Below are 9,759 nucleotides of genomic sequence, written 5' to 3'. Positions count from 1 at the left end.
ACACGAATAACATATCAAATCTGTGTTCGTAAAATCACACAACATCGTATAGCCGTGTTGATATATTATCGAAGGTAACGTATAGGTATAGCCTGTATGGACCTTTCTGAGCTATGAGAGACGGCATGGTGCGGAGTGAAGTACACTTACAAGTAATTATAAAAAGAGTTTATGGGACGAGCCACCGGGTCTACCCAGGACTTCCAGAAAGTCAGTAATAAGCTCACTGCCTATCTTGTTAGGTAGATTTCAAAAAGGTTCGAGATCGGGCCAAGCGGGGTATCCAAGTAATGAAAAATACCAATGGTTCGTATGGTATTGAAAACCTGGACTAGGATATAGCCTTTGTAGAAATACCTTGATCGCCGTAGGTAAGGTTTAGGACTATCCGCGGAGGCTAAACATGAAAGGGTCTACCGATTAACTCTCAGTGGTACATAGACGAGGATAACACAGTTAATCTGAGGCAAGATGTTCATCAGAATATAGACTACGTCGGTATACGGTGTGTCATCTGTTAATATCACTGTTACATAACCAAACCGTATAACTCGTGGTTATCTCACAATATAAATAATAGTGTATATAGGTGACTTTAGATGTTGTTATGTTTCATATTAATAACATCAGACTACAAAATGCCCTAGCTGTTTACTATCGCGGTATACTGAGTATTCTAGATAACATTTTTTTCATATTTGTTGTATATATTAATTCACGGTGATAAACTTTCGTAAAGATAAATCGCACGTAAAAGAAACTTTGTTTAACAGTACACCATTACGATGTGTTAGTGACTAAATATTATAACAGTGAAAAACTGAACTTTAAATTGTCATTATTGTATGATATTGACTTGTAATCTGGATAATGTAAGCCATTAAGATAAATTTATTTTAGTACATACAGGGTTGCATAGGACAAGGACAAATATTTTAACGCCAGAGATCATTGATATAAGAAACAAAATAAATAATTGCAAAAGAAATTCAACGTTATTTTTTGTTTTGTTTTAGGATACTGAAAAATGTCATCTAAAGGGAAAAGAGTTTGTCATTTAAGTCACAAAGACATCAAAAGCCAATCAGATTTATTTTTTGTACAATGCACTTAAAAATATAACCATCAAAGACTTTTTCAACCTTAATTAAACTTGGATATCTCAGATCAAAGATGAAAAGCTTTTGGAAAATCAAATTAACACTATCAACTTGTTATGCGGATTTGGATGACAAATCCAATCAGAATTAATTAAACTTCATTGGGCTATTTGTCGTGTATTTCCACTGCAGGGAATGCTGAATCATATCAAATTTTCCATATCATGAACTAAACAATACAGTTTTTTTACCCTGAGGATACTCATCTTTTTACGAAATGGGATAGCCCTACATCAGTGCTGTAAGTACCTGGTTCACATCAGAAAGCGCCTTGTGATTGAGTTATCGTCTACACTTATCGGCGGCCGAATGTTAATCGATCACATGCACCTAATACGATAACTTGTCGTAATCTATCGTGGCTCGCTCTTGTTGACTGATTGACAATGATAGCCTGATAAGAAATGTTTTGAATTTTTCACACGTAATCTTCACGTGTTTACCTTTGTCATCCAAGGTAATGACTTGGCGATGTATGGGCGATTAGAGGCCATTCGTTAGACGTCTGATGTCAACCTCCATAGCATATGATCGACAAACCAAATTGGTATCAAACAGAAGTGAACTATAAATCTAATTTATTTATTACTGGACCTTTCGGTTTATAAGTGAAGGTAACAACATGTGAAAATATAAACATACACCAATTGATATCCCATTAGAAACGAAGATTGAGTATACATAGGTTGAAAGTGTATATTAGATACTTTACATATGACACCTCTGGCAAATTACTCGGAATCTGATTGGTCGAGAAGGATATAATATTTTCTTGTATCGGATACCTACCGACGTAATATTTGTTTTAATGACGTCATTGTTGATTGTGAAATGTTAGAATGTCACTTTCGACTCCAAATCATAGAATCGTTGTGAATAGAAGACTCATATTTTTGCATGAAATTGAACAAAAAAATGTTAGGGTATCAGTTAAATAGGTCTATTTCAATATGATGTCAATGGATTTGGTATCAGGCAAAGCCAATATTAGCCATCTCCAAACAAATTATAGTACAATTATCAACAAAATATTTTAACATTTAATATTAGATCTTGAATAATTAGTATTATTATTATTCCCAAACTTATCACCATAGAAAAAATCTAAAATAATCTTTAAGTTTTAGATAAAGAAGTCAAAATAAGTCTATCGGTGGGATAAATTAGCTATATAAAGTTTTACAAGGGTGATATGAAATATATTGGGTCGATGTCATTTTTCATGTACCCAAAACATTTCCGTATCACCCTTGTAAAACACTATCTAAATAAAATAATGATATCTATCAAAATAATTCTTATTTTGTGATTTTTAACATTTCCATATAAATGAGATATTAAGCATACTCAACCAACCAGCAAAATTATATTTTTGAATGATACCTGATTGGGAAAGACGGCATTATTAACTCAGTAATGAGGCACTACAGAAAATGATATGCTCAACTAGGTATGAAATTGTGGTCATAATTGGATAAACATTTTATTTTTTAAACGCTTTATGTGTGGAAACAAGATTTGTGTGTTTTTGTGAAAACATTATCGAAGACCGTGAAAAGCAACTGATATAATTCAAACATCATGGGTTGCTGCACATAACGTACAAAGAAACTGCATAATTGTTTAAACAACTGATTAATCTTGGTGCAAATCAAATTGACTTAACCAGAGTCGACCCACTAAAGGGATAGCCGGACCGACTCACCATGCGCTTCCGTGTCGGGTTCGGGACATACCGGAATTTCATATTAGCTGTAACGCAATGGACTTTTGTTTTACCAACCTACGTGTGTAAATCAATCCGAAATAACCGGTATGATAAGTTGTAAAGGTAATTAAGTATTCTAGAGATGGGTAAGTACAAATGTCCCTATAGGATTGTCAAGTATGGGCGGTTTGTTTCAAGTAGGTAAACAATAGCTTTGATAATAAGTACACCGGTTGTTGACAGGGGGCAACAAGAAACAATGGGACGTATTCTATTTACAAACGTGTGACAAATGTCTCGTAGGTTGGGGTTTGGCAATTTTATATGTTCTATTTTGAATTTTTGTCAGGTACGGGTAGTTATATATCACGGGGAGGAGAAACAGAAAATTATTTTACATAATTGTTAATGATAGGTTTATAGGAGTATTTTTTTTCTATAATTGTTTTCAATTGTTAAATTAGAGAATTTACAAATTTTTCCTGAAAAACTGTCACGATTAGTAATAAAACACGGAGAATTGAGTTAAAATATAAATAATATGATAATGCATCGAACATCTAAAACAATTTTATACAAAATAAAAAAAACACACTAATTATTCGTATTATTACACGTATAATCTCCGCTAAAATGACCAAAAATAAATTGAGTGATCATAATGTTAAGCTTTATTTTTCATGTCATTTTGTTTGTTTAAGATTTATATGTATGTTGTGGGCGTGTATCAGGTGTCTGTGATTCGAGTGCTGCAATTATGAATCACATGCGACAGGCAAAATACTATCCAGAATATCCTATTTTAAAGAAATATAATGATCAGCAAATTAGAACTTCACTCATTCATCCCCGGATTTTCATTATTTTCTGTTCCATCTCAAAATAAAATACTAAAATACTGCGTTATGTGTCTAAAACGATCATTTATATCAATTACCAGATAGAAATATTTCATCGAAGAGAAAAGTCCAAACAATGAATAAATAACAAATAAACGAGAATATTAAAAAATATATAGCTTGTGATTGGGATGTTTCTTATAATACGTTTCTACTGAAAACGCGATACAAATGAAATACGTTGAATAACATTGCAGCTATAAGAACTGCAGATACGCAATACACTATGGATATCAAATTCACACCCCAACGTCTGTGAATCATGTTCATTCATAAAACGACACTAATTTTATAGGATCGTCTAGTATTGGAGCATCCCTGATACAAATATTGGATGATTGCTTACTTATGTATGAAGATCCGTCGTAAGGTGATAATACCATTTAAATCTTGGGAATAAAAGTAACCGACATCACTTTCATATTACCAATAAAAGTCTATGTCAAAAACACTTTATGAATCCTTTTATTGTGGTCTTTGTCGTAAAAAGCAAAACATTTATCTTCTAAGTTCATAACCCTTTTAAATACAGGTTTTGTACACGAAAGCCATTTTACGCAGTAGTATTTTTTCTTCAATGATCTTTCATGATCGGAAAAAAACCTGAAAGTGATAGGGTAATTCTATAGGGCATTGATTTTATACTCATACAAAACAAAATTTATCTCAGTTTTTATCGATGTTATATTTTGATAGAATTTTACATGTAGCATACATACTTTAATATAATTTAAAGAGAAGAATAATTACATAGTTTACGACAACGTACTAACAGACAAATCTGTATTGAATTTTAGTTTTATTCTTGAATTTTTTTTTTCATTCCTACACTTTTAATTCTTCGTAGTTTCTAGAGAAGTGTTAATGTATCTGAATTGTAAAAATGCACGTGTGTGTTTCACATATTGAATTATTGATAACACTTTTTATTTCTTTCATCGTGGATAAAAGCTAGAGCATTGATATAAAATTCATCGTAGAATATTGCGTTTCAAATCTGATTCATTAGTTGCGAAAGTGATAATATTTATTAGAGTGATGAAGGATTTGATGCATAATTCCTATTCTGAAGAATATAATATGACTATGTCATTTTCATCTAGATCCGTCACGTAGAATGTTTGCTGATTTTCATAGGCTTTATACATCAAATTCTGTTAATGAATATTTGTAAAATGAACATGATACTTGAAAATCGATCGTCAAAATCTTGTTTTGTTACAACACCTCCTAAAATTTATAAGAATATGACTTAAGAAAATCTCTATATGATGACGAAACTCCATATTGGGCTAAGTAGCCTAATACATTCCACATCACACATAGACCACACATAGTGATATATGTACATATTCTATATACTGTATTATACAGTCTTATAGCTGAACAGATCACCATTTCTGCTTAACATTTCTTTTAGTAGGATTACTGGAATAAGAAAAGACTGTTCATCTTATATTATACGATTCCTAATTCAGTATTACAGGACTATTATTCCTGTCTGTGTTCTTAGTGCAGTCAGCATTCCTTTGATGTAACAGTAGTTATCAAAAGTTAAAAGCAATTACCAATTTCGCCAAGCTTTTCATCTATCGACCTCTCTAATCTGTTATACATATTTAATTTTCGTACGTACATTTTGATCGGATTTTGTTCGAATATAAAGTTCTGTGTCTATCTCCAGAGAAATCATTGTCGGTTGCCTTTGATCTCGGCATGCTCAATGTTAGTCATCTCGGTTTACCGAGAAATGCCGGTAACACAATATCTACCTGAATTGGCCTGTTGTTAAGTTCATTTTACGCACAGCAAGACAGTCTACCGGTTCCCCATTCTTGATAAATGGCTTGAACCTAAAGGTATGAATCAGTCATAAAAGATATTTTACACCCAAAATATCAGCTTTAACAAACATACGTGGAAAGTCAGGGTATACAATAGAATTCCTAAACATTTGATGAGATACATGGACAGTGAGAGAATTCTATCGCTGGCTGTAACGAGGAGGCGTAATCCGGAGAATAACGAATTAACCACATTCGTTAATCTCAGAGATTTTAATAAAAATGACAAATGATGATCTAAACAACACACGTAGGGGTTCTGATCACCTGACAAAGCGAGGCTTGTCATTTAACCCACACCTGGACTCAGCCCTCCCACTTAATTTGATAAGATGATGAAAAGTTGAATTTCTTAAATAGCATTAGTCTTTCCTAAACACAAACATTTATGGCTATTTAGAATTGAAGAAGGACTTGAAGTTGTACGGGACAAGTGGTCCCCCTGGGTTTTCTTATTAGATTATACATAGTTTTGTCAATTCATTACAGTATATTATTAACTCCCCTCTGAGATTTACTTAATCAAATGACACAAGAGGTTGATAATGAACTCGTTATGGAAGTAACAATGAATACTCCTAGCGTACAATTGGAATAAAATATCTAATTCAAACGGTTTATGTTTGCTTTAGATTCACTTATAAAGCGGCGGAAGAAGTGGACCAGTTTTTGAATAAAAAGATATATTGCGGATCCTAATTATGTTATTCTGGTATTTTCCTAACAAAAGCATTTGCTTGGCGTTTCACATTTCAACAGATTTACCATCATACGAAGAATTAAAACTTGATGACGTAACATGGCCAATGATCTGGCCAATACGTCCACACACGACGGGTGTCCTTATTTAGCAGTGAGTCGGACGTAAAACATACAATTCCAAACACACTGTGGGTGCATTTAATTAAACGTCTTACAATGCGGCAACTTACATCGTGTGTTTCTTTGTTTTTGTCCATATATTTGGGTTTCGTTATCATTCTTTATTTCTGAAGATAAATGAAAGTGCATAATATCTATAATCAACATATATCAATATTATGTGCCGAAATTTAAAACCAAATATTCTCAAAATAGTAAAGAAAGATTATTTATGATTGAGTTCAGCTTGTAGAAACATCACAAAGAAGCTTTCTCTCAGTTGCTTTCGCGAAAAATGTGTATCCAAGAAATCCTTTTAAGATCAATGTAACTATGTATTCCGTCAATTAAGTTTATCGTAATTCAGATGTATCGTACAAGATGGATGGTGTGCATCCTATGCCGGTATACAATGATGGATAGTGGTTTTTGACGATACCTTTGCATCAGATAAAAGATTATAATCACCTAATCAGGAATAAATCCATGTTGTTGTTTTTAGCGACGAAGAACTATATTCGTATAGAACAGTAAACCAAATCATTGAAGAGGAAACCTAATTTCGAATTTATATTCATAATCCTTTTGTTCACGTCGATTATCGCGATTTCGTATTTCCTTTGTGAAGTTTTTCTTTACTACAACGGAGTGTCGGTATTATGGCTTCCCTTTTAAAATCTAGATTATATATTGGGAAGAAGGATTGTCCCCTGAAATATATAAAATTGTACACGGGAAATGAGAGGTACGTCATTATACACTTTTATATTGCTTTCTATTTCTGATTCTCCAAATAAATACTTTCTCTGAATTTACGCAAAGATGTAACTATCTTAAGGTATTTGTCATATTACGAGATAAATATCCTTATTCAATCTAGACATTAACTACATCGTAGTGGTATTGCTGTGGTTCCTTTTATCAGACAGACAAACCACAGATAGTCGGAATATTGGCACTGGAACGAGAAGAAAATTTGAGAGCCGCTGATGTCTCTACTAGGTGAACTCGGGGAGTAAGAGAGACGTGTGTTTTACAAGGTGTTAAACACAGTAGAGTTCATCACAGACCACACAGTGTAATGGGTCCGAAATTTCCCGAATGCTGTCGATGAGGACTCGGAACACTGCCTCAGATGACTGTCTTTCAGGGGGCGTCTTTATAGATACAGTTTATCCAACAATTATCTAATATCTTTTCAAATTGATCGATGTAACTCTTGTATTGTACTTAGAATATGATATTCAATAACCAGTTACAAATCATGTATCTATTTTTTTTCATTTATACCCATGTATTACTGATACATACGTCAGTAAAATTAATTTTAGAGGAGTTGACATAAAACCATTATTAGTGAAGTTATTTTAAAATAGGACTAAAATGCATAATTATTACATAACTGTTAAGTACATTTGTAATGAATTAGTATATTATACATATTATAATGGTATAAATCTGGCATGTTTCGATACCGGACTATCTCATAGAGAAATCATATGATCTAAACAGTATATCGTTAAGTGCTTGTGTTGATACATTTATAATGAACAGCACACGCAGAACTAATATGGTCCTTTTGAATTTTCATGATACGGACATCACTTCATACTCTTCCATGTTTATGTTCAAACCAAGAACATGGTGTTTTATGTCCATGCACAAAAGTCAATGGCGAAAATCGTGTGTGTTCAATCCGAATACATTGTTACGAAGCATATGCATCCATACTGAAGAGGACAGTAAGTAAGGATCAAACAGGTATGTGTTCAAACTAGCTGAACCCAGACCAGCCTCAGTGTTGATAGATTGATGTATGGTTATCCTGTTCAGGTAAAACACGAAATTATACAGAATTAAGTAGGCACTCAGTAGACCCTGTGATAGCGCCCAACATCAAACAGCCTGAAAAATGAACATGGTAATTTGAAGAGAGAAAACCCTCATTCAAACATCAACTTTGGTTTCTTTTAATGGATTTAAACATCGGCGTACAAACGTCTAAGAGCATTTTAACAGTAATAGGTTATTTAATACGGTATAGATGACAATGACAAATCTAGTTCTATAAGCCATTGTGTATTTCATGCTAACAAGCAAACACGGGTAAGGCTTAGCAGGGAGTCCCAGCAGGGTGTACCATGTAAACGAGCACCTTACTTTGATGTCCGGCCAACTCTCACAATTTCCATTATGCAAGTATTCCTCTACTTCATAGCAGAATTCTGAGCCCTGTTGAGTTTTTTAAGCAGCCAAAGACCGCTTCATCGTCTTTTCCGAGGTAATACACCTTTCCTTTGGAGTTATAAACGATAAGAAAATGTCAGCAAAGAACTTGTAGATATCACTTCTACTTACTATCTGGTCCCAGTCTTCCTATCTTAGCAAATAGCTCAGTTAATTCCATCCGACTTAAAACATACTTTCACACAAATAACTATCTTAGACATAAAGCAAAAGGAACGTTTGATGTGGAAGAATTTTTATTCCCTCTGCGTCTGGGTCAGATTATAATGAAAATCGTATAACATTGAGGTGTTAAACAAATATGAAATATTTATAAAGATATGATACAGATATAGATCAGTCTGATAAGCTATAGAATTTTAATTACATTTCAAAAGTTAATATTTAACTGAATGACCCAATGTTTTACACGATAAAGCCAAGAGCTTCTATATATTAGATTTGCCGTTGACTTAATTTATATTGGCTCCTACATGTACTGCATAATGTTACAAGAACTTGAATATGTCTGCCTCCTGCGAGCGTCATACTATTGTCATTGTCCAACGTTTTCAGTTATTGAAAATACTGTTATTATAATAGCCCAAAATCACTTTTGGTATCATAGGTCGAAGCGACTGTTGCCCGAAACATTTTGGTAGCATGAAGATAAAGGTATATCGCTCAAATAATTCCACTCCAGGACTGCATAAAGAGCTGAGATCATCGACCGACTGTGATGGACATCTAAAAAACGAGTATTTGATGTACTAACCCACTAGCACTCCCCCCTCCCCCGCAATCCAACAAATCTCTCAGTGACAGTTTGACAGTTGTTTAATTTTGTTATAATACTGCATTTCAGGCAAGCATAATATTTGACGATATATGGAAGTAACTATTTCTGAAGTCTATTTTTTACCTTTTTACGTTAAAGCATATGGAACATAGAGTCACAGTCCTGTGCACATGCGTATATTTGCGGAATAACTTGGCTAAGCGATCAGAACTCTTCGGTAGACAGTTCTTGGAGGAAATAACGCAGTACCGGTTCTAATGAT

Source organism: Argopecten irradians, chromosome 8 (assembly GCF_041381155.1).
Source record: "Argopecten irradians isolate NY chromosome 8, Ai_NY, whole genome shotgun sequence".
Classification (NCBI taxonomy): Eukaryota; Metazoa; Mollusca; class Bivalvia; order Pectinida; family Pectinidae; genus Argopecten; species Argopecten irradians.
Note: the sequence above shows the minus strand (reverse complement) of the source record.